The sequence below is a fragment of the Lethenteron reissneri genome, chromosome 20 (genome assembly GCF_015708825.2).
Source record: "Lethenteron reissneri isolate LAM-NWPU_2019-01 chromosome 20, ASM1570882v1, whole genome shotgun sequence".
Taxonomy (NCBI): Eukaryota; Metazoa; Chordata; class Hyperoartia; order Petromyzontiformes; family Petromyzontidae; genus Lethenteron; species Lethenteron reissneri.
In genome coordinates this window covers 6729456-6753003 of record NC_083798.1, presented here as the reverse complement: position 1 = coordinate 6753003, position 23548 = coordinate 6729456, and the positions used below count along the sequence as shown (strand labels likewise).

General features: G+C 47.7%; 1 long non-coding RNA gene across 1 annotated transcript; it reads left to right on the top strand.

Annotated features, from left to right (window-relative positions):
- The first annotated feature begins 5926 nt into the window (after positions 1-5926).
- On the top strand, positions 5927-19329 carry LOC133344475 (uncharacterized). The gene is made up of 4 exons (XR_009755350.1): positions 5927-5964; positions 14804-14912; positions 16663-16789; positions 19189-19329. It is a non-coding gene; the product is annotated as an uncharacterized LOC133344475 (long non-coding RNA).
- The last annotated feature ends 4219 nt before the right edge of the window (positions 19330-23548 follow it).

Genomic DNA, 23548 nt, shown 5'->3' with positions numbered 1-23548 from the left:
TCAATGACCTGTGTATCCTGCACGTGCAAGTGCGGTCACCGAGGGGAGAGAAGAAGCCCCCCTCCACCCCCACCGTGACGCCGGCTATGTTCTCGAACTGTCGGTGGCGTGTACGTGGACTTTCGTGCCGAGCGTCAATGCCCTCGTCGCAAATAAGCCCGTGGACGCGTCACGGCCGGGGTTCCGCCGGCAGAGGCGTGGACATTTGGAGTCGAGCGAACACGACGCCCCCTCCCCGTCCTGCACGGTGACGCGCCGCGCTCTGCCCGTCACGCTGCGTGTGCCAGCCCCTCTCGCTCCGCGCGTCCTCTCGCAATCGGTAGACACGGGCTCCGGGCGAATTGCGTTGAAGGAGACTTAGCGAGAGAGAGAGATAGAGTATGAGATGGTGAGGTTGCATCGTTGAATTATTTTGGTTGGGGGGGTGGGCGGGTCTGCTCGAGTAAATAAAATCTCACGACATTTTGTGAAGTGTTAAATGTTTACTCTCCAACACACACCGGTGGTGCTGACGCAGTAAGAGACTGGCACGTTTGTTCACTTTATTAATTGGCCGTGTCGGGTGGAGGTGGGTTCACGACACATTTCCCCACCAACAATCGATTACGAATGATCTTGGTCACGACAGCCAACGTGTTAAAAGATGAGGTTTACTAGACATGTAAAATCGTCATCATTTCCACGAAGCTTTGTTGATTCACAAGGCATCATCTTTTTCACCATTGTCGTTGTCATCATCATCATCCCGGAAAAGCCTCACCATTATATTTTCAAGTACGGTCTTGCATTGGGATGTTGGATGCTCGTCATATCATTTTTAGCTTGGTCTGTGATATGAGATCCCTTCTCCTCTCGTGTGCGGCGAGGTGGATTCTCTTGTCGTGCTCCTGTTTCTTCCCACATGAAGCGAAACACTCACGAGTGGAAATTATCCAAACATCCAAACAATGCAGCCTCTCCTGAATGAGTCTTGCCACTCGTTTGTGGTGCTTTCATCGATAAATAACGGACATTGTAACTCCCCGATGTGTATTCGGGTGGTTACCGCATGTTCCACGGCATAACAACGTCCGACGTTTCGCTCCACGTGACGGTAGCTTCTTCAGGAACTTACGCTGCTTTAATTCTAAAGGGGCATTGTCACTGTTTTCTGGCTACCTCGAATATGGTGGTCAGCTGACATCAACCTGGGAATTCGTCTCGAGGCCATCAGGAGCACGCATGGCACCGAGGAGTTTCCCACCGGACGTTGACGAATCGCGTTCGAAGGGGGGGGGGCAAACACAACAACAGATCGATGCCATTCAAGATCCTTCGAGCCCGCTAGCGACGCGTTAATTAAATCTGTGCGTGCCCGTTAATGGAGTATCTGGCGCGTTGTGCGCGCATGATGGATTACAAGCCGCAGATCAAAAGAACGCGGATATTTGATCTGGAGCGAGCAACGAGTTTAGGGGCAAGCGGCACGAGGTCCGCTGTCTTGTTCCACTTCGAAGCAATTATTAGGATACGTGCTAAAGAGGGTTGATCGGTACCACCTCGGGTGACAAATGCTACCACGGACACCATGGGCGTACTCATTGAGAACACTGGTCAACACACTTTCTCTGGCATAAGGTATTCCAACGGGGTTATGGTAAATTTGGGGTGCCGATTCCAAATCTGGCATCAGTTTGTGTCTATCGCATCAGGTTTTTGAAATATCAAATATTGCATTTTCAATAAAAACTGCAGAAGAAAAATATTAAATAAATGTGGATATCTACATAAAATTATATTATAAACACACTATCCTAAAAATACAGCACCATATTTTAACACTAAAGCAGTCACTGACTCGCAACAACTTGCAATCATAAGTGACAGAGTTAATTCCGGGTAAAATCAATGAAAATGGAGTATGCCGATAGCATAAAAATGAGATGTGATAGAGCAAATCTGAGATCAGATTTGAAATTAGCACCCTGAAATTAGTCTAAAACAGCTGCAAAAGTCCAGGCCAGAATTTTTTTTTTGTTGACCAGTGTAATAAAAAATCATGTACACTTTCGTTCTGCGGTCACACTGCGCTGTACAAAACACAGACACACACATGCAGGCTCACACCGATCAGACCCAATCCCAAAACAAAGGATTCAAACAATAGAAAACACACTTTAAAAATAAGTTGCGTCTTAGGGCGCGATGTGAATAGAGCGAGGGATATCATAATTTGGTTTACCCTTTCTGCCAATGAAGCAGTCGTGTTAAGATGTTAAAACACAACACATACATCTTTTGCAAGGAATCCTGTCTGCATTAACCACACATACTTGTGGTGAACATGCAAACGAAAACATGCTCTGGTAATCTACATGATGGGACCTCCTTTGCCAGTACCAAAATATGAGAATAGGTTTTCCCCTTTTTTCTGGCAACAAAACAGCTGTTAAGATGTTAAAACACAAAACTGAAACCTTTTACAAGGAATCATGTCTGCATTAACCACAACACTTGTGGTCAGAATGCAAACAATAAACATACTCTGATAATGTATGCATTGTCTTTGAAACTGATTGGTCCACACCAGAGACAGCTTTCTTTTGAGCCTAGTCTCAAAACGGTGTTAGACCAGAAAAAAACCTATTCTCATGCGCTGGTAATATATGCATTGTCGGCAGAACAGGGAGTCAAGCAGAGCGAACACCCCCAGTGGAATTGAATGCCACAGCCTTTGGGCCACGCGAGAAATGGCCCGGTCACCCATCGTCGTACAGAGAGACGTCACCTCGGAACACACAAAGAGGCCAGACTCAGAAGACCGACGTGCTCTCGTCGGTACACGTGATGTGCACGTCTTATTCGAACGCTGGGGAGCCGGAAAGGCCCTCTGCACCGGCGTGGACGGCACCCTCGTGTTCACCTTCTGAAGCGCTCGCTCGTCACCGTGGCGTGCGCGATAAACACCACCACCACGTGACTTTTCTTTTGTATTGTGCGCGGTGCTTTCAGCGCCACAGCGCGTGGATTTGTAACGTTTGTTTTCTTTTGTTTGCTGGTGACTTTGTGTATTTCATATTGAAATCGCCTCCAGTGCTGTTGCTGCTGGCGGCAATAAAAAGTTGTTTAAAAGTCAAAAGTCTCGTCGGTACACGTGGGCGAAGGAGATCACGGAGCGTCCACTGAAGAATCTTTCACTCCGCCCGAAACTGGAACCGGCGGCCAATGGAGAGATGCCAGCACAGAGGGGGGCAATTAATATGTTCAGCAACAGGCGTTGCGCGTTGGGATTCCGGCAGCCGCATTCTGCACATGCTTCGGGCGACTTCACATGTTAAGGGGGGGGGGGGGGTGCCAGCAAAACGGTGAATTACAAAAGTCAATACAAGAGACAGCAAACGCAGTACAGTATATAAAGCACATAATAAACACATCCACATCGCATGCTCCACACACGCACACGCCCATGCACTGTATGTACGTGTCGTATAATACTTAATATACGCACGTTACATAAGCACGTGCGTTCTATGCGCTCGTGAACGGATTAGGCAGGCGACGGTGTCACGGTGCGCAGCTGTGCGCTTCGCGAGCACGCACGGAGCTTACACAACGCGCATCAGCACTTTGATTCTAAAGCCCCCGCCGCTCGCGAGAGAACGAGACGTGCAGCTCTCTCTCCATCTCCACTTTCTCGGCCCACGCGGAGACCGCAGCATCATCATCCAGTACGCCGCGGCCTCATCATTAAACCCCGAGACGCGAGCCCCTGAAATCACGGACAGCCCTCGCTCGCTTGGCTCCTGAATCCCTTCACGATGGTGCCGATGGATGGGTGGCAGCGGCGTCACCTGATGAGACGAGGCCTTGGAATTGCTCTCAATGCTTAGGCGCAACGACAGCGCACGTGGCGAAAATTGACTTCCGATCCCGTAGCATTTTCCAAATGCATCCACCACCCCCTCCACACCCTCTGCGCCTCGCTCGCTCGCTCTCTCTCTCACCTCCTCAACTCGATACAGAGGCGAAATTTGCTCATTTAGGCGGGTGGCGAGTGGAGTGTGCAGTGGTCAGCCACCTCTTTGCACGAAGACGAATAGTTCGTAATAAAGGATTTTTTGGGGTTAGATCACGCAAGTGTAAATGTTTCGTAAACCTCCACCACCCGACACAGTCAGTAAGGTTTGTCACGTAACAACGCGGCAATTATTTACTACATCAGCCCACCGGTGTGTTGGACAAACCTTACTGGCTGTGTCGGGTGGTGGAGGGTTACAACACATTTATACTTACGTGATCTAACCCAAAAAAACCTTTATTATGAATAAAATTGGTCGCGAAAGCCTACGTGTTAAGACGAAAGGTTCCATTCCCGGGGTGAGTTGCATAAACTATTGAAGCGCAAAAATATATATCCATAAAACTCATATTTGAATCTGCGTCGCTTTAGGGAGATTTTCGCCTAAGGTGTTGTGTGGAAATGACCATTGGTCCTAGCGCGGCCCGTAAAATTACAGGAATCATTTGAATTCATTTACCAAAGCGTGCGATATTACGGGGTTTAGACGTTTGAGAGAGCGTGTTAATTAATTAATCCATCACAGACTTCACAGAGTGGCATTATGATTCACTTGACACGTTTAAAAATACCCAAGACCAAAAATACCCATTTGGGTATTTATATAAATACACCCATTATCAAAGCGTCTATTTAACCTTGGCAGCCAATTAAAGAAAACTATTCAATGGATGCATGCAACATGAATAGTGAAACACGTCAATAGACATTCAAGGTTTATTTAATCTCTCAACATTAGAGTTTAAATAAAATGTCACGTGGATGTGTCAGTCAAAATGCCTTGGGGTCCAACGATTGACACGGACATTGTGTACAAGCGGACCAATCCTGTGCACTGGTTGTGACTGGTTTAGGTCTCTCTCTGTGTGCCTATGTTTGTTCTCTCTCTGTGTATCTCTGTGATATTTGTCTGCTTATATGTCTGTCTATATGTCTCTGGTTCTGTGTTTTATTTCTCTCTCAAATTTAGCATTCTCAGGATGAACGTAATCAACCAGGTAGGGTGTTGACTGTTATGTTATCCGACTCTCTGTTGTATTACATTACATTTCTAAGTATACTAGATTTGTGTTTCTATTTAATTTATACCTGATGATGATTGCTTGTGTTGCAATCGAAACGTCGTATGCTAGTATTTAATGTATTATTTTATCTTTATACGTGACTTTACCGAAAGAACCAAAGAATAACTCATCAGTAGGGTCTAGTCCGTCCATAGTTGACCAAGCTGCCTGTGGCGTTGTAGAGGAAGGAGCCATTCGTGACTACGGTGGACCGTGCAGTGCATGGCACAGCCCTCCTTACCAATCCACGACTGTGCGTGGGTCTCCCTACGTCATTGACCATGCGCGAATGCGAGGAGCATAGATATGGGAGCATAGTACATTCCAACAGTACATTTTTCTGCACTCTGCTATCTGCTGCCCGCAAACGTATCCCTGCAGGAGGCGAAACCAACCTGTCCTGTGCACATCGGTCACCCATTCACGCACTAACCAAGCTCAAAAAACGTCAATTTTTTTATTTTATTTTTATTTTTCGATCTACGTGACTTTAACAAAAGACCCAAAGAGTACGAAAACCTTCTCGTCTTCTGAGAGCCAAACGGGATCAGGTGAAACCCGGGCTTATTTGGTAATAATCCGTGTTGCTATTGCAAATAAACAGTACGTTCCAAAACGATCTGGCATGGTAAGGTGAAGCATATCAGCTGTTGGAGATAGTGGCAGGGCGCAAGGGTGAACAGAGACGTGGAGAGAAGCGCGGTTGCCATGGTCCACGCGTCGCCATGGCAATGGGTATCGCGCCCCTCTCCCATGATGGAGATCCCGTTGCCACAGCAACCGTAACCAGGGAAACGGTAACCCGGGGCGACGGTAGCCACGGAGACGGGGCTCCAGGCTGCGGTCAGTAAATGAATTAAGTCCACAACCTATGTGTGCCGCTGCTGTTATTATGATTATCGGTGTGATAATGCATCGATTCGTCGATTAATGTTGTTGATTAACCATACGATGTGGGCATCCAATCACCCGAGGAAGAATCCGTTTCCGAGCCAGTAGATTGCCGCTACATTAAATACGATGTCGACGAAAATAACAGAATCGTGACAATGAATGCATCGTTACGCAGGCAGGTTTCCAGAAACTGCACGTGTACAGAGTTCTGACCCGCTTAGTGTAAAGACGAAGACCACACACACATTACTACTAATTCTTATCAGTGATCTGTCCTGATCCTCCGATTCGTACTGGTGGCTACGTACGATGCGAAAGAAGTTCAACATAATAATAATACATTTCAAGGACAGTGCATACATTATCAGAGTTATGTTTTTGTTTGCATTCCGACTGCAGGTATTGTGGTCAATACAAACATGACTCCTTGTAAGAAAAGGTGTCAGTTTTGTTGCCAGAAAAAAGGGTAAAAAAAACAATTATCATATTTTGCTACTGGTAAATTAGGTTCCAATGGAAGTTCAACATATATACATACATGTCCACTGCTGTAATAAGGGTTGTTTGGGGGTTAGAACGCGTAAATGAAAATGTATCGTTAGCCCACCACCACCCGACACAGCTAATTAGGAAGGTTTGTCACGTAAACAAATTACTTACTGCTTCAGCACACCGGCGTGTTGGAGCGTAAAACACTCAGCATTTACAATTTGTTTTCTTGGTTCTTTCGGTAAAGTCACGTAGAAGGGAAATAATAAAATAATAAAAATGAAACATAATAAAATACAATTCTCACGACGTTTCGGCCACAACGCAACGGCTGCTTGCGTTGTGGCCGAAACGTCGTGAGAATTGTATTTTATTATATTTTATTTTAATTATTTTATTGTTTCCCTTCTACGTGACTTTACCAAAAGAACAAAGAGGATGAATCCCTGCAGTCACGAAAGCTTTAAATCGAAATTTACAATTTGTTGTTGTGGGTTAACGACACATTTTAAATGTACGCAATCTCACCCCAAAAAAAACCCTTTATTACGGAAAATATTGGTCGCGAAAGCCAATGTCTTAAAGTGATGTCCACGACTGGACAGATATATTCTCAAGCGAACGCCATCTCGCACGGTCGTGCAATACAGCAATCCATCTGGCTCCGACACATCCATGAGAGTCGATCTCTGCGAGGCGGACGTAGCCTCGGGCGCGTTCCCTGCTTTTGAAGTCTCCACGACGGGGCGATATCCCTCATCCCGACGGCGTCTCTTGCTCAAGCCTACACGCGCATCCATTAGATCACAGGGATGCTGCTGCTGCTGCTGAGTTGTCAGTGGTGCACAGGCGGCGAATACCAACAACACTGTTTCATTGCTTTCATGGCTTTATTTTGGTGATTTCGAAAAGTTTTTTGGTTTGGCCATGTTTGTTTGTTGTAGTACGGAGTTAGACTGATGGCCTTAATCTAAGTTGTCTTGTGGTTGTTGTTGTTGTTTTTGTTTGACTTGCATCCCACTGGGATTTTTGCACACAGCGTTGGTGTACGGTGTTTTTTCTGCAATATTTTGCTGTCTTTTCTTGGATTTTCTGTTTGCACTTAGTCACATATTCACTTTAAGATGTTTTCTTGTTCATGTTTTGTTTTTTGTTTGTTGCGGTTGCACCCGATTCAAGAGCCGAATGGCTCACAGGGCTATACCTAATAAATGAACTTGAACTTGAACAACAAAAACCTCAGCACGTTCGTCCACAACACTGCCTTGAGAAGGGAAAGTGTAGAGCAGGTGACGTTTCGGGCAATGCCCCTACTTTATGTGCGAAACCGGCGACCTGAGTTCGATTCCCGCTCACGGTCAAAACCAGTGACGATTATCTGAACCGGTCATGGGCCTCCCCTAGGTCGACTCAGCCTCAAATGAGTACCTGGTGCGATGTGTAAACATCGCCACTAGGTAGACAAAGGCGGCCGGGCGTGGTGTTGGCCACCCACCCCCTCGTGTGCCGTGCCACCTAACGGCACTTGCCCCAAAATCGGTAAAAGACTATACGGGGGTCTTTGTACTTGGATCGTGTGTATGCGTGAGTGTGTTACGGTCTCAGTCAGCGGGGTTCGTTAGTTAAGTTAGTAACCAATGCGGCGTGTGAACATCAACACTCGGGATACAAAGGCGGCGGAGAGCCTCCGCATCCGCCCTCGTGTTCCACATCGGCGTTAAAATGTTGCTTGCTAATGGCACTTTCCCCTACGATCTGCGTGTGTGAAATGTCGACTTTATGTAAATTATATTGAACATTATTTGCAGAAGGGCTATCCTTAGGCGTACGTGACACATACGCCAGCTGGTTTGGAGTACCTTGACGCCTTTACAATGGTGAATTGTATTTTTATTCCACCTAATTAGCATCGAAATGTCTCACTATTTCCACAGAGTGGTCGTTAGTGATGGGACATATACGCGCCTTTAGTGCCTGACCGACTCTTTTTTTTTCTTTTCCGGATTGGAACCACGAAGCCATATAATGCATCAAGATTGAGTTAATTAATCATTACATGTTGTATCCATACATCACCGTTATATTGATTCTCTCGCGACACTAATTGTGCCAGGCGTATTCAAGTGGCAAACAGAGACAGATTTCCCCTCCCGCTTCCGCCCCCCCCCCCCCGTCTTGATTTTAACGGACTGTTTGGACAAAATCTGTTTGCGAGCATCTATTAAGGGGCGCTGCGGTGTGGCCTGGCCAAATCCCCGCTCCACACTGCTGATGTTTGCACACCGCATCGGATCACGCATTCGAGGTTTAATTTTGGGAGCGGACCAATCTATATATAAATCAATGTATGTAAATAATAAAATAAAATAAATAAAGATAAAGTCATCATTTTATCTTATTATGCTTTTTTATTTTATTGTTTCTCTTCTACGTGACTTTACCGAAAGAACCAAGAATATGAATCCATGCAGTCACGAAAGCTTTAAATCGTAAAAAAAAATTCATGAGAAACTTATTTCGCACCGTGCGTGTAGGCAGTACCGTTTGTTGATGAGATTATCTCTGGCCGGGAATCGAACTCGGGTCGCAGTGTTCATCGAGCGTGGTACGCGAACCACCGCGTCATCACTCTACACAACATTCAAAGGCAATCGTAAAGATTCCCCACATAGGCTTAACAGACTGTTGGGGCAAGTGATGTTAGCGAGTAGCACCTGTGAAGGCCGAAACAGCACAGGAAGGGGTGGGTGGCCAGCACTAAGCCCGGCCGCCTTTGTCTCCCCCAGTGGCGATGTTCACAGGAGGTGCTCATTTTAGACCGAGGCGACCTAGGGAAGGCCCAGGACTGGTTCGGATAATTGTTACTGGCGTTGGCCGTGAGCGGAAATGAACCCGGGTCACCCGGTTCAGAGCTCACCGCACTCACTGCTGCACCACCGCTCCCGACAACAACGTCACGCACAGACAATTGCACGCACACTTCAACGAAGAAGCCATCGCGGTTCAATCTCGCTAAATTGCCATTCTGCTATAATTCAAAGGAGAGATTTTTTTTTTCAGCAAAACATTTCTCGAAAATTGATTCGGGTCGCTGTGGGTGCCCCTCGTCCCATTATCCGGCGGCGTAAAGCGATCGATACGCGCCTTCAAAGAAGGTATCCAGCCTCTGGGCACCACGCACCAGCTACTCGCAGATTTTGAATGTTCTTCTCGATTGCTTCACGACGACTGAAATGGGCTGAACGTTTCGTTCTCACTCGGTCAACGACATTCCAGGTTCAGCGTAGGGACCCAGACTTTCTAACCGACGTCAGTGCCGGTCCGTAAACTTCGTTACGAGACCATTCACTCGCGAAAACGCACGCCGCCACCGCCGCTCACGCACGCACACACGCACGCCCACACGGCCCTTCTTTGACCTTACAAATTAATGTTTGTGGCGAGCTCTGTCACAGACAAAGGCAGGCACCAGACTGGGGGTGGCTCGATGGCCATGAGCGTCGCCCAGTCCCGACCATTGTTATCTCCCTAACGCACGTGATGTTCGTGCCGGATCCGCACCATTCGCTAACCGCAAGGCGGAGCCTTGGGGTGGCACAGGTGGGATTCAGACACCAAGTTTTTTGAAGCCACATCCCATCGATTCGTGAACCGGAGCGGCAAGCCTTTAAGTGGTCGTGGGAACGAGGCATTAAAAGTGTGCCATGACGCATGGAGGATGAGACATGAACAAAGTTAGTGGAACTGCATTTGAAAAAAGCGCAAAGAAGCATGGCTGGATATAAGCTTTGAGTGACGCGAATTAACGGGAAGAGGTACGCAACCATTCGAGAACGTACGCAAGATAAAATATCCCATTGATCGTTTTACACATTAATCGGGCGCAGGTAGAACACATCACTCAAGGGGATTATGGCCGGAGGTCGAGCCTAACGACGGAGTGATAGCCAAAGGAGGAAACACGTCCACGAGGACGCCCACCACGGCTGAGGAAACACTTTCCTGCGGAGGGAGCTGGTAGGAACGTCGGGTTGCTCGGTCAATGGAGGGAGCTGCTGGTAGGAACGTTGGGTTGCTCGGTCAATGGCTAGGGTCAACGGCGGCGTGGTGTATTCCGACTGTGAGGGTGGGCACAAGCCGGCGTGAGTAGGTTAAACGTTGAGTTTTATAAGGGCACCACGGGGTGACCAGCCTCTCCCCACCCAGCCCCACCCCTCCCACCCCCCAACCAGCCCCTCCCCACCCTCTCCACTCAGCCCCTCCACCCAGCCCCACCCCTCCCATTTTTGGATTCACGACGGACGGACGGACACAATAATCTCCTGTGGGCTGGTGTAAGCAGGAGGTTCCTACCAGTATAACCTCGGTGTGCATGCGCGAGATGAGCTGATGGATTGGAGACCGGGAAATACGGTGACGGCGTAGGCAGCCCTTTATTCAGCAGCGCTTGATGATACAATCGAATCTCTGAGAGCAGAGACAGGGATGTGAATCATTGCAAACCTTAACAGTATCCCCAGAAGCCCCGTTAGATGATGGACAAAGTGCTATGGGGTGTTTTTTTTTAAGATGAATTTGCTCCTTCAAAAAGGAACGGGTCAGGGGGTCAGATCAGCCGCTTTGTTGGTGAGCTGCCGAATGTCTCAACACGGCGCCAGAGCCTGGGCTCGACGTTCCCTTGCCCAACATTTTTAGTTTTTTTACAAATCTCGCTGCTGGCCGCGTTTTCTCGCGCGCACGCGGCAAGGTCACGCGGGGCACCTGGGCGCGGGGTCCCTTGCAGGTTACACGACGGCTGAAGCTCACGACGAATCCGATGCATTGCGATGCATGTGCGCATCGGACTCGCGTGCGTGATTAGATTTATGTTTCAAAGCTCGTGCATGGTGGAGCGTTGGTAAGCGGTTATGTATCAATGTACAGGTTTCACCCCCACCCCCCCCCCCCTTGGTTTTTGTTGTTGTTGTTGTGGTATATGGGTTCCATCAAAAGGGCGCTCAAAGCGAAACCGCACGAGACAGCTGCCTGTTGAGTAGCGCACACAGTACACAGACAGTACACACACCGTGCACACACACACTGTGCACACACAGTACACACACAGTACACACACTGTGCACACAGACAGTACACACACAGTACACACAGACAGTACACACACGCACACAGTACACACACCGTATACACACACCGTACACACAGACAGTACACACACACACACAGTACACACACCGTACACACACAGACAGTACACACACACAGTACACACACTGTGCACACACACACAGTACACACGGACAGTGTTGACCCACGTCCGACCACACAGCCACACTGCGAGTGAATTCAAATAGCATAACACACATTTTGGGTAGAAATAAGTTTAGTTGCATGTACATGAAATGACACAAACCTAACCCGTATAAAGCGGGGAACCTGTATAGAAATTAATAAATGTTTCGTGAAGAAGGACCATTGCCCGAAACGTCAGTCATTTTATATATGGATTCTTGTTCGACCAGGTAAACAGGAGCTCTTTTTTATTTATGCGCTGCAGGTGCACTGCGTGGAGAGGTGAATCATGATATTATTTCCGGCTGTTAACCACAAATGCGATTTCTTTTTTAAATCCGGCTGAGTAATATCCACACGCTGTTAACCTTAACGCGTGTTTACGCACCAATATATCGTATATTTTATACGAGTGTCTTCGAAAATTGCTTTTTTTTTCTTGTTGTAGTTTTAAAATAGCCCAGGAGAGATTGTTGTTTTGTTTCTATGGACGGGCATGTTGAACTTTTCTCACCATACGTAGCCAACCGTGGCCATCGGAGGTGCAGCATTACTCGTAGATGCGTGAGCTCTGCGTACTTTACACGTTAGTTGTGTAGATAAATGCGTGACCCCCGTTTTTCCAGCGATTTTATTAATTGTCGGGATTCAAATAAAATAATTTTTTTATTAAAATTGTTACGTTTACATTGCGGCGATTGCAGCAGCTGCGATTCAGTCTACGCGAGCCCTTTAACGCGTAATAATCGAATATGTAAATGAATTCATACCAAACGATTCGATGCATACATTGTTGGGCGTAAGATTCTTTATTGATAATAAGTATAACCCGTAAAAACAAAGTTTTTCACTATGAATCCTTTATATGTGTGGCGGCTAGAGTCCTCTCGTCCTCTGGCTTGAGATGGCTGCCACGTATGGGTCAGATGATTGTCTGCCACCATTAAGCAATTGGTAATTAAATATTTAATTTGTTTTCCCTAAACAGTGTAAAATTTTGGAAAAAAAATTTCACGAACATTAATTGTCTCGCACAACGAGTCTGTGTGCAAAATGTCAGCTCGATTGGATCACGGGAAGTTGGTTAAAAAACGACCGAAAGATTTGCACGGTCGTAAGCAAGCAAGCAAGCACGCAAGCAAGCAAGAGAACTTAATATAAAGGATTTAAAAAAAACTCACATTCGTAAATAACATGAACCTTCAAAAATAAATCGCATATAAGCGACGTTTCAGATAATCGCACTTCTTTACAGTACAGAGAGGCCAGAGGTATATTAATTGAATCACCTTTGTGACCATCTCTATACTGTAGTTAATAAATCCACTGTGGGGTCAAGATATATTCCCATTCGTATAATCATTGTGGAAGATTGGTACACATCGTACACTGCCTACACGTGTGAGTGGCATAACTATGCATAATTTAATAACGTGTAAGGTTACGAATGGATTTATGCTAATACAAATGCTAATGTTACATTTCGGCTTATGGAAGGAACCAAACTATGCAAATGAGATTTAAAAAAAATCTAATCGATTCCTGCATTGTACCGCAGCCCTGAATCGCGGTTGAATCCTCAGAATAATCTCAGACATTTACATTGCTATCAATCCAGATCTAGTGTACGGATAAAAGGCCTCCCACGTACCAGTGTCGGTCGTTTCGTGTTTGTTTGACCATACTTCACCACGCTGGTGAGTGCAGTTCCTGAATAGGGCGCCCAGGACGCGTTCTGGACAGCACGCGTCAGCCACTGACGATGGGTTTGTGGCAGTGAAATCCAACTCGGGTTTAACGCGCAACAAACGCATCACGTGTTCTCATGGAGCAGGACAAGTACACGCAACTATAATAGACGCGAACTCCATGCCGTTGTCTGCACATACATATAAAAATAACTATGCTTCAATGTAAGTTCAATTGGGTTCTATCGTGCAGCCCGCTAACCACTGCCACCCCTTAGCGCAACATGAGATAGGGCCCGTGGCTTTTATACTAAGGGCAGAGACGCCACAATGGGGTCGCGCGGCTTGCGGAAGAACCCACGATCGATTGGAGAGACAAAGGCGGCCTGTGGAGCCAACCGCGGAGAGCGGCGTGGGTGGGAAGGGGAGCAGGTGCCACGACGGAACCCGCACGAGCGGCGTTGGCGGCTCGGGCTGCTCGGGCTGGGCGGGCGGGTTGGCGGACGGGTGGGTGGGTGGTGGCATTAATATTCACGGCGCGACGCCGCGTCTCGGGAAACTCGGGGGGTAAACAACCATTGGTGGTGGTGGGGGGGGTGGGATGAACCCTGGTCCGCGAGACCTCGCTGACCGGCGGACGTGGGGGAGGAGTGGGAGGGCGGCCACACGCAGGCGGCAGGTACACGAGGAGGAGGAGGAGGCAATTAAAGGAGGACAAATGAGACGTGAAATAGATATAAAGGTTACGGAGTGTTGAACGAGTATACGGAGAGACAGACTCGGGTGATGTTTACGAGGACGAGATGCAGAAACACCTCCGATTTGGCACGGTTGGCTACGTACGGTGCGAAAGAAGGTCAACGTACATGCAGACAGCCACGGGCATTTGAGCATATGTAGAGGAAAACGAGTAGCCGCAGACGTGCATTTGATATGTACAGAGAGAGGTATTGAGACGGACGTTGAGACCATGTCTGTATGTGTAGGTGGTGGTGCAGGTGGAGACGGTGGTAATTGAGGAGGGAGGTGAGTGAGATTTGGCTATACGGTGGTCGTGGCGGTGGGGTTGGGAGTGGAGTGTTCTGTATGTATGTTCAACTTCTTTCGCACTATACGTAGCCAACCGCGCTAATCGAAGGACAACAAACTAAAAAGTAACAACAAGCAGTTCTCCGGAAATGTACTTTTCAATCCAGATTTAAACGTGCATAGCTCAAGCGGCTCATTTAATATCGGAAGGAATGCTACGGACAGATGTTGAATTAAATGGAAAGACATTGAAACAGACGTCGACGCCCTTGCATGTGATGTGTTACACCCAGCACCAGATCGCCCACTGAAGGGTGAACTGACGGGCGAGGGCCAGGAGGCTCCAAGTCGCTCGCCGCCGCTGCCGCTGATGTCCCAGCCTTGGCCGCAAATCGAACTCGGGTCAGCCAAGCTCACAAACACGCCGCTGCCACCGCTCCTCCGCCATGAATATGTCAAAACAGACGTCGTCACGTGCCCAGTACAGCGCCACGAATAATGCAGTCACGTGTATTGCACGCTGTGCGAATTACATAAAACGCACCACGTGTCATTGTATACCGATCACACGCACGCACACGCACACACCATACAACGAGAGCGCGTACAATACACAAAGGCAAAGATTCCCCCGTGTAGCCTTAACAGACTGTTGGGGCAAGTGCTGTTAGCGAGCACCTATTAAGGCCGGCACGGCACACGAGGGGGTGGGTGACCAGCACCACGCCCGGCCGCCTTTGTCTCCCCAGTGGCGATGTTTGCTACACACCGCACTAAGTGCTCATTAGAGGCCGAGTCGACCTAGGGGAGGCCCAGGACCGGTTCAGATAACCGTCACTGGGTGTTGGCCGTGAGCGGGATACGAACTCGGGCCGCCGGGTTCGTAGCGCAGCGCGCTAACCACCACTACACTACAAACACGCAGCTCCCCATCATCGAGAGGACCGGCGCGGTAAGCAAAGGTGTTCGCCGCGCTCTGCTGAGCAGGCATAGAACATGTGCAGCTGCCCCCCCTCCCTCCCACTGACTCCCTCCACCCCCCCCCCCTAGGCAGGGTCTAAAGCCACGGGTAAATAACCGCACGCTACAGCGGCCTCCGTACCGCCCCCCCCCCCCCCCGCAATCTGCCCAGCCCACCATGGCAATGGATCTGATCCATATGGCACAGAGCACGTGTATGTGGGGAGCGGTAGTGTAGCGGTTAGCGCACTGGGCCACGAAACCAGCGACCCAAGTTCGATTCCCGCTCACGGCCAACAGCAGTAATAATTATCTGAACCAGTTCTTGGCCTCCTCTATGTCGACTCAGCCTCAAATGAGTAACTGGTGCAGTGTGTAGTCAACATCGCCACTCGGCAGGCGGCCGGGCGTTTTTTGCTGGCCACCCACCCCCTCGTGTGCCGTGCCGGCCTTCATAGGTGCTACTCGCTAACAGCACTTGCCCCAACAGTCTGCGAAGGCTATATGGGGAGGGGGGGGTCTTTGTATTTGTATGGATGTACTATGTTGAACTTCTTTCGCAGCCAACCGTGCTAGTCGGAGGTGCGGGGAGGGACAACCCTTAAATACAACAAGCAGTTCGCAAGAAATCCGTTTCAATCTAAATTTAAAAGTGTGACACCACCACCCGACACAGCCAATTCGTGAGGTTTGTTTAATTACTCGTAAGGTTGTGAATTGCCACTTCAGCACACCGGTGTGTTGGAGTACGACATTTCGCTGGTGATGACAAGCAGCTTCATCAGGCGATTTTTCCAAAATTGTGAAGCCTCTCTTCCCGCTTGGGTCTAAAATAGAATAAAGCTGATGTCGTCACTGTGAGGCTTTCAGGTGCGAAAACCAGACGCGGTTAATGTGGTAAAAAAACACAATGGATTATGTTAGTCTGAGAATATGCAGGGCAGTACTTAATATCGGTTAGGTTAGTCAGTCGCGTAATGGGTTATGCTCCTTGTGACGAGATCAGAAAAGGTATTGTGGTTCATTTGTGGCAAGCACTTTATGTGTACCGTGCGCGACCTTGTAATAATGTAATCGTTCGACAACCGAAAGCCATTTAATAAGCACAGAGCGGTCCTTATTCCGCTGGCGAGACCCATCGAGCAGCTTTTTTTCCACGGGACCCACCACGAACCACAACTCTCGTCGCCAGTAGTGGTGGTGGTGGTGGAAGCGGTTGCAGGATAACCCCTCTGGCACGCTCTCTGCGGCTCGTGCTGGTGCAGTCGTCCGCTGCGGGGAGACACGAGAAGAACAAAACGGACATTGGATGAGCACAAGTAAGGCCAGTAGCTTCTCTATAACTGTGCACCAGTATATTTTTAAATCAGTTCACAGGAGGAAGGGGACTTTTTGGGTGGGAGGGGGGTGGGAGAGAGAAAGAGGCACACACGCGCACAGAGAAGCGATCGAGAGCACGTGTGGTATTTAAAACATTAACGTCTGAGGCGGAGAGTACGGGTAACATATCACGTGACCGGGCAAGCACGCCGGTCTTTCGACAGATTCTCCCCATACTGACGCATGACCAATCGTACATTAGACCGCACGACGTAGCTACGATTTGATATGGAAGACCAGAATCTGAAATAACCAAGTAAAAACTAAATCAATCGATTTCATCCATCAGCACCGGGAGTTTAGCTTCAGCAGATTTTGTCAGCGACCAAAGAGAAAAAATAGATTTCTGCACTCGGCACACCACATCCAGTATAGCCGCCCACTGTGGCTTGGCTACGAGTCAAGCTCCACCCACTGCAGTCTAAAAGCAACGCGGAAAATTTGCAGTGAGAATCTATAATGGAGGTTTTTGGGTTAAATCGCGTAAATATAAATGTGTCGTTTAACCTGCAGCCAATCAGTAAGGTTTGTCACGTAAAGAAAAAATGTCAATTGGTTACAAGTTCAGCACACCGATTTGTTGGAGAGTAAACCCAGAACATCTTAAACCCACAACGCGCAGGAATAACTTAATCAGCATCAGGGCCTTCTGCACCATTTTGTTTCACGAGCAGAACCGATTCTGCCGATGTTGATCATCACCGACGATGTTTTACTTACGCTTGTTCACACAAGACATCTTCACAACGTCTAAACACTTTTCTTCAGGAGGGTCCTGTCAATTTTTTTGTTGTTTTTGCGGGAGGGTGGTGATGTTGTTTTGTGCAATCCCAGTGGAGTAATGTGCACGTATTTTTGTTTTCAGCGTTGGCTTGTTACATTGTACACGGGTTTTTTTTTAATCTACGGGAGGAAACCAGAGGAAACTCCACGCAGTATTGGAGTCGAATGGGGGTCTAAGCAGAAAACTAAACTATTTTTGTTTATTTTACTAGGCAAGGCCCTCTGAGCTGTATATGTATTTTTCAGAAGCGACCTGGCAATCACAAAATGAAAGCTCGACAAATTGGCTTATCTTCTTGGTTCTTTCGGTAAAGTCACATAGAATGGAAATAATAAAAGAATAAAAATAAAACATTATAAAATTGTATTAGAATGGAAATAATAAAAATAAAACATAATAAAATTATATTATGTTTTATTTTTAAAATATTTTTTTTTAAATAAAACATAATAACATTATATTATGTTTTATTTGTATTATTTTATTATTTCCATTCTACGTGACTTTACCGAAAGAACCAAGAAGATGAATCCCTGCAGTCACGAAAGCTTTAAATCGAAATATTGGCTTATCATCACGTGGAAATGCACAGCAGCCAGATACTCATGTATAGCAGCCAAAAACACGCATGTCTCTAAAATGTGACCTGACAAATCGGAGGAGCCAAAGAAATATCCACGCGATCCCGAGGAGAACATGCAATCTCCACGTACACAGGTGACAGGCTCGGGATCGAATACACGGCCTCCTGTGTACAAGGCGAGGTGGTTAACCTCTCGCCACCGCTACTCAGCCGAGTCGGGAGAGTCGAGGCCTTTCTTGCAGCGAGGCTCGAGTGTTACCACTGCGCTACCCTGTCGCCTTGATGAGACTCGGAAAGTCGAAAACAATCCAAGAGTTTTCCCGATGAGAATTGCTGGCTGATGGGCAAACATTTATTTTTTTGGTACGCGCGAGACAGAACCCCGTGTCCGTTTATCAACTCACAACTGACGACCAAATGCCTTGAAGTGAACAGTGGTAGTTGTGATGTGCAACCTGCTCCCCGAGATACGAGTAATACGTACAGTAGTTTAAAATACTATTAATACATTACATCTATTTGTCAATCCACAACTGGATGAAGGCCACCCCACAGCGTGTCGGTCATGGGGGTTGTGAGACCATACTTTACCACGCTAGTCCGTGTGTTGGTAAAACAGAGGTGGGGGAGGGGCTGTCGGGGGGGGGTGCCAGCCCCACTTCAGATATCACTCGCCACCGATGTTAGCCATGGTTGGTAATCGAACTCAGATCGCTGGGTGCATAGCGCATTGGGCTACCAGCTTTCGCAGTCTATTACTGTATTTGGTCACAGATTAAATCGAATTTTTTTCAGCGAATAATCCACCCCTCCCCCCCCCCAACTGCTCCCCCTCCCCCCACTAAGATGACGTAAGAGCGATAACAGAAGCTCTCCCTCACCGTGTCTGAAATAACCTTTGCACGATTACCCTTGGATTTGTCCGCGTGCGCCGCGATGAATTCACCACGTCTGGGGGTGAAAACCACGAGGATGGAGCAGAGCAATTTCCTTCAGCTGGGACGGAGAGGCGAGAAGGGGCCCACTCGAGCGCGTCCTCACCGATTCCTCACCTGCACACGCCCTGCCACCACTCGCCCATCTCTCACCTTCTGAACATCCTCCACCAAACCCACCACCTCTACCACCACCACCACCCATTCCCTCTTCTCATTGCACACAAAGTGCTTGCCACAAATGGACCACAATGCCTCGCTGATCTCGTCAAGGACCATAAACCATCACGCGAACTCTCGTCATCCTCGCAGCGGCTTTTGGCTGGCCAAGACGGTGACTGCATCACGCGCTTTCTGATGCGCTTCTGTGGCCGTCTGGAACGCTCTTCATTCCAATATTAGGACGCCACTGGAGCTGTGCACTTTTAAAACTGGATCGAAAACTCATTACTTTAGAACTGCTTTTTGTGTTTAGTGTTGAGTTTGTTGTCCTTACCCCGCTCCTCTGATTTTCACGGTGTGAAAGACGTTCAACTTGCATACAGAACACTCCACTCCGTTCCCATCCCCACCGACCACCATCGCCAGAACTCACTCCCCTTCTCAATTACCACCATCTCGATCACCACGCCCATGACTCACATTTATCAGCTCACGCTGCCGAGAATGTTCGGCTGTTTTTTTTTGGAATGTGTCTTCCGTTAACGTGCGACCGCCACGTGGCTAATTCTCACTTAAGATCGCTCATCTGCGTCATCGCCAACGTAGACTCGTACATCAGAGATTCCTGCAAACAACAGACCGGGGGCTGTATTATATAACAAAGACAAAGACCCCCCGTATAGCCTTAACAGACTGTAGGGGCAAGTTATGTTAGCGAGCACCTATAAAGGCCGGCACGGCACACGAAGGGGTGGGTGGCCAACACCACGCCCGGCAGCCTTTGTCTCCCCAGTGACGATGTTTACACACCGCACCAGGTACTCATTTGAGTCGACCTAGGGGAGACCCAGGACCGGTTCAGATAATCGTCACTGGTGTTGGCCGTGGTCGGGAATCGAACCCGGGTGGCCAGGTTCATAGTGCAGCGCGCTAACCGCTACACTACCGCTCCCCACACAGACACACACAGACACACAGACACACACACAGACACACAGACACACACACCACATAGTCGTCACACCACATTGCGCCTCTCCATATTTGCTCATCATCACCGTTCCAATAAAGGAACGAGGTGGCTGTGGAACTCTCTCCACTGATTGGTTTCGCCCCACAGTTGTTACTTTGAAATCAAGGCTTTTATCATTCAGCCTCTTGATTTTTTTCGCGATATCTTACGATTATTTAATCGTTTTGATTCAATTTTCATTATATTTGTGTTCATGTTATTATACGAGTAGTATTTTACAACATTTGTCTCTGTGTGTATTTTATTTAAACTTGCGTGAAGTGGCCGAGCGCCTTGTGGTATGAAAGGCGGTATAGAAGTAATCAACATTATTACAGGACACGTTTGGTAGTTACACACTTCACGCTCCCGATGATTGGCAAACATGTCCCACATAGAATCATACAACAGCCGCCATACGCCACTAAGTGGCGTTGACGTCATCACGGCGCTTGTGCCAGGCTCGGTGCACTCCGAGGCCACGTGAAGTGTTAAAGGTTCGCTGACAGTTGGTTACGTGGACAAACCCAGGTGCCATGGGCTGACCGACTTAAGATGACTGGCAGATTCACCACCTGTGCCCCCCACATACACACACAATATGTCCAACTTAATTTGGACAGCTGCTGCCATTTCAAACCTTTGAAACAGCCTGCTTCAGCAGCTTCCCCCCTCTTTTTAAATCCTTTATATTAAGTTTGCTTGCTTGCTTGCGCGCTTATGACCGTGCAAATCTTTCGGTCGTTTTTTAACCCACTTCCCGTGATCCAATCGAGCTGACATTTTGCACACAGACTCGTTGTGCGTGACAATTAATTTTCGTGAATTTTTTTTCTCCAAAATTTTACACTTTTTATGATTTATTTATTTATTTAATTAACAATTGCTTAATGGTGGCAGGCAATCATCTGACCCATAGGTGGCAGCCATCTCAAGCCAGAGCACGAGAGGACTCTAGCCGCCCGTTTCAAAGACCAATGTGGGCTGGGTTGTGGCCCATTGAACACGTACTGTAATTTGTCTTGCTCTTTGTAAGAAACTGAAAACACAACAAGGTCATCCAGTCATGGAATGTAATGTAAACCAATCGAAAGCAAACGACAATAAACGTGTGCCTATTTTATGTATTGCTGTTTTACAGTTCGTTCTCATTTGATGGATTTTGCTTCACAAAACTGTCACCATCGTAATGATGACGCAAATGTTGACTAACCACATGGCATGAAATCCCTGCCCCCACGCTGTATAATGGAGACTATTTATAGAGCAGTTACATTGAAGCCGCCAGGTTCTTGAAAGTGGTAAAACGGGTCAACGCTAGTGCCCTCGGGAATACACGGGGCATGTCAAGAGGTGATCTTACATTTTTAAATCCTTTATATTAAGTTCACTTGCTTGCTTGCAAAAAAAAAAACAGAAATGAATAATAAAATGAAACCGATGCCACGCATATAAAGGATTTATAGTGAAGAACTTTGTTTTTACGGGTTCATTTATTTCTCCTGATGACGATTGCTTGTGTTGCGATCGAAACGTCGTGATATTTTAATTATTTTTTTATTCACTTTATTTTCATTTGTATTATTATATTGTTATTATTTTTCCTATCTACGTGACTTTACCGAAAGACCCAAAGAATATGAATTACTGCAGTCACGGAAGCTTTAAGCCAAGATCTACATATGAATTTAGATTTTGCTTAAACAAGTGAAAAGCCCACATTTGGTGTCGGAAATGACGAACTGCCTTTCAGAATTATTTTCAGGAATAACGTCTGCTGCCCCATTAACTGCAATTAGTGAAATGCGAATCTAACAGCGTTGCGTTGCGTTGCATAAGACCGCGTGGCGGTAGAGGTTTCCTCCGCTGCGTAGCTGCCACCTAGAACACGTGCCTCGTTCACGTGCGTCGGTGACTTCATATGCACGAGCATTCATTTCAAAAGACGTCCGCTACGAGAGAACGTGTGACTTCGTGTTTGCTAGGCCTCTTAACTGCCATACGAATCCGGCTAGCTAGATTCGATATCTGGAAATGGTGTAAGACCAGTGGTATGTGAATTTGTGCTGGGCCTCCCTTGGGTCATCTCAGCCTTAAATGGGAACCCGGTAGTGTGTGCGAACACGAGCACTGGGAAGACAAAAGTCAGTCTCTGCGAGTATAAATAGCATTTCGTTTGTAGTTCCATCAGTCTATGAGCCTTCCGAACCGATATCCTTGAAGCAGCATTTGTTTACGCAAAGAAACTCCGCACCGGTTTCGCTGGGTCGTCCACGCATTCCAATTTTACGGATGGGACCCGCTCAATGGCAAGCGGCAGCAACATTATTGATAATTAATGCGTAGTCTAAAACATGTACGTGCTATTTGTTTTAAGTAGAGCGAAGGAATGGAGCGCATTTATTTATTTACTTACGCGTTACCCGTCATCCATCAACCCCCACGACGGCGCATCATCGCTTGTGATGATTAATCGACTCCACCACTAATCTTATATCTGCGGAATACACGTGGGGTTGTGTCGTGGGGAGAGGGTCTACATATCCTACATATCCTGCAGCACCCTAAGACTCAAGCCCACGCTTTTTTAAACCCTCGGTTATAAAGCACACGATCTGTTGCCACTTCGCACACACGTCTGTTTTACAACTTGACGGCAATACCGGCGGCGGTGGTGGTGGTGGTGGTACTCATCAATTCAGTACCCAATATGGGGCTCCTATTAAACGTGAAGCGCGCGTTCATACCAACAGCTCCAGACTATAGACAGAAGCAATTTGCATCATTAGCCAGCGTTGCCAGCAGGAGCCCGCGCCGTGCGCTCTATATTTAGGCTCGCGTAAACACGCGACTACAGAAGAGAGAGAGAGAGAGCGAGAGGAGTGAGAGAGCCAAGTTTATGTTAAATAACTGACTCGGCCACGTCACCCCCGTGTGTAATTTACACTCGGCCGCTTACGTCTCTCGCACGCACACACGCACAAAGACAAATATCCCCGTAAAGCCTTAACAGGCTGTAGGAGCAAGTGTTGTTAGCGAGCACCTATTAAGGCCCGAACGCCACGAGAGGGTGGGTTGCCAGCACCACATCCCGGCCGCTTGTCTCCCTGGTGACGATGTTTACAGACCGCACCAGGTACTCATTTGAGGCTGAGTCGACCTCGGGGAGGCCCAGGACCGGTTCCAATAATCGTGACTGGTGTAGGGCGTGTGCGGGAATTG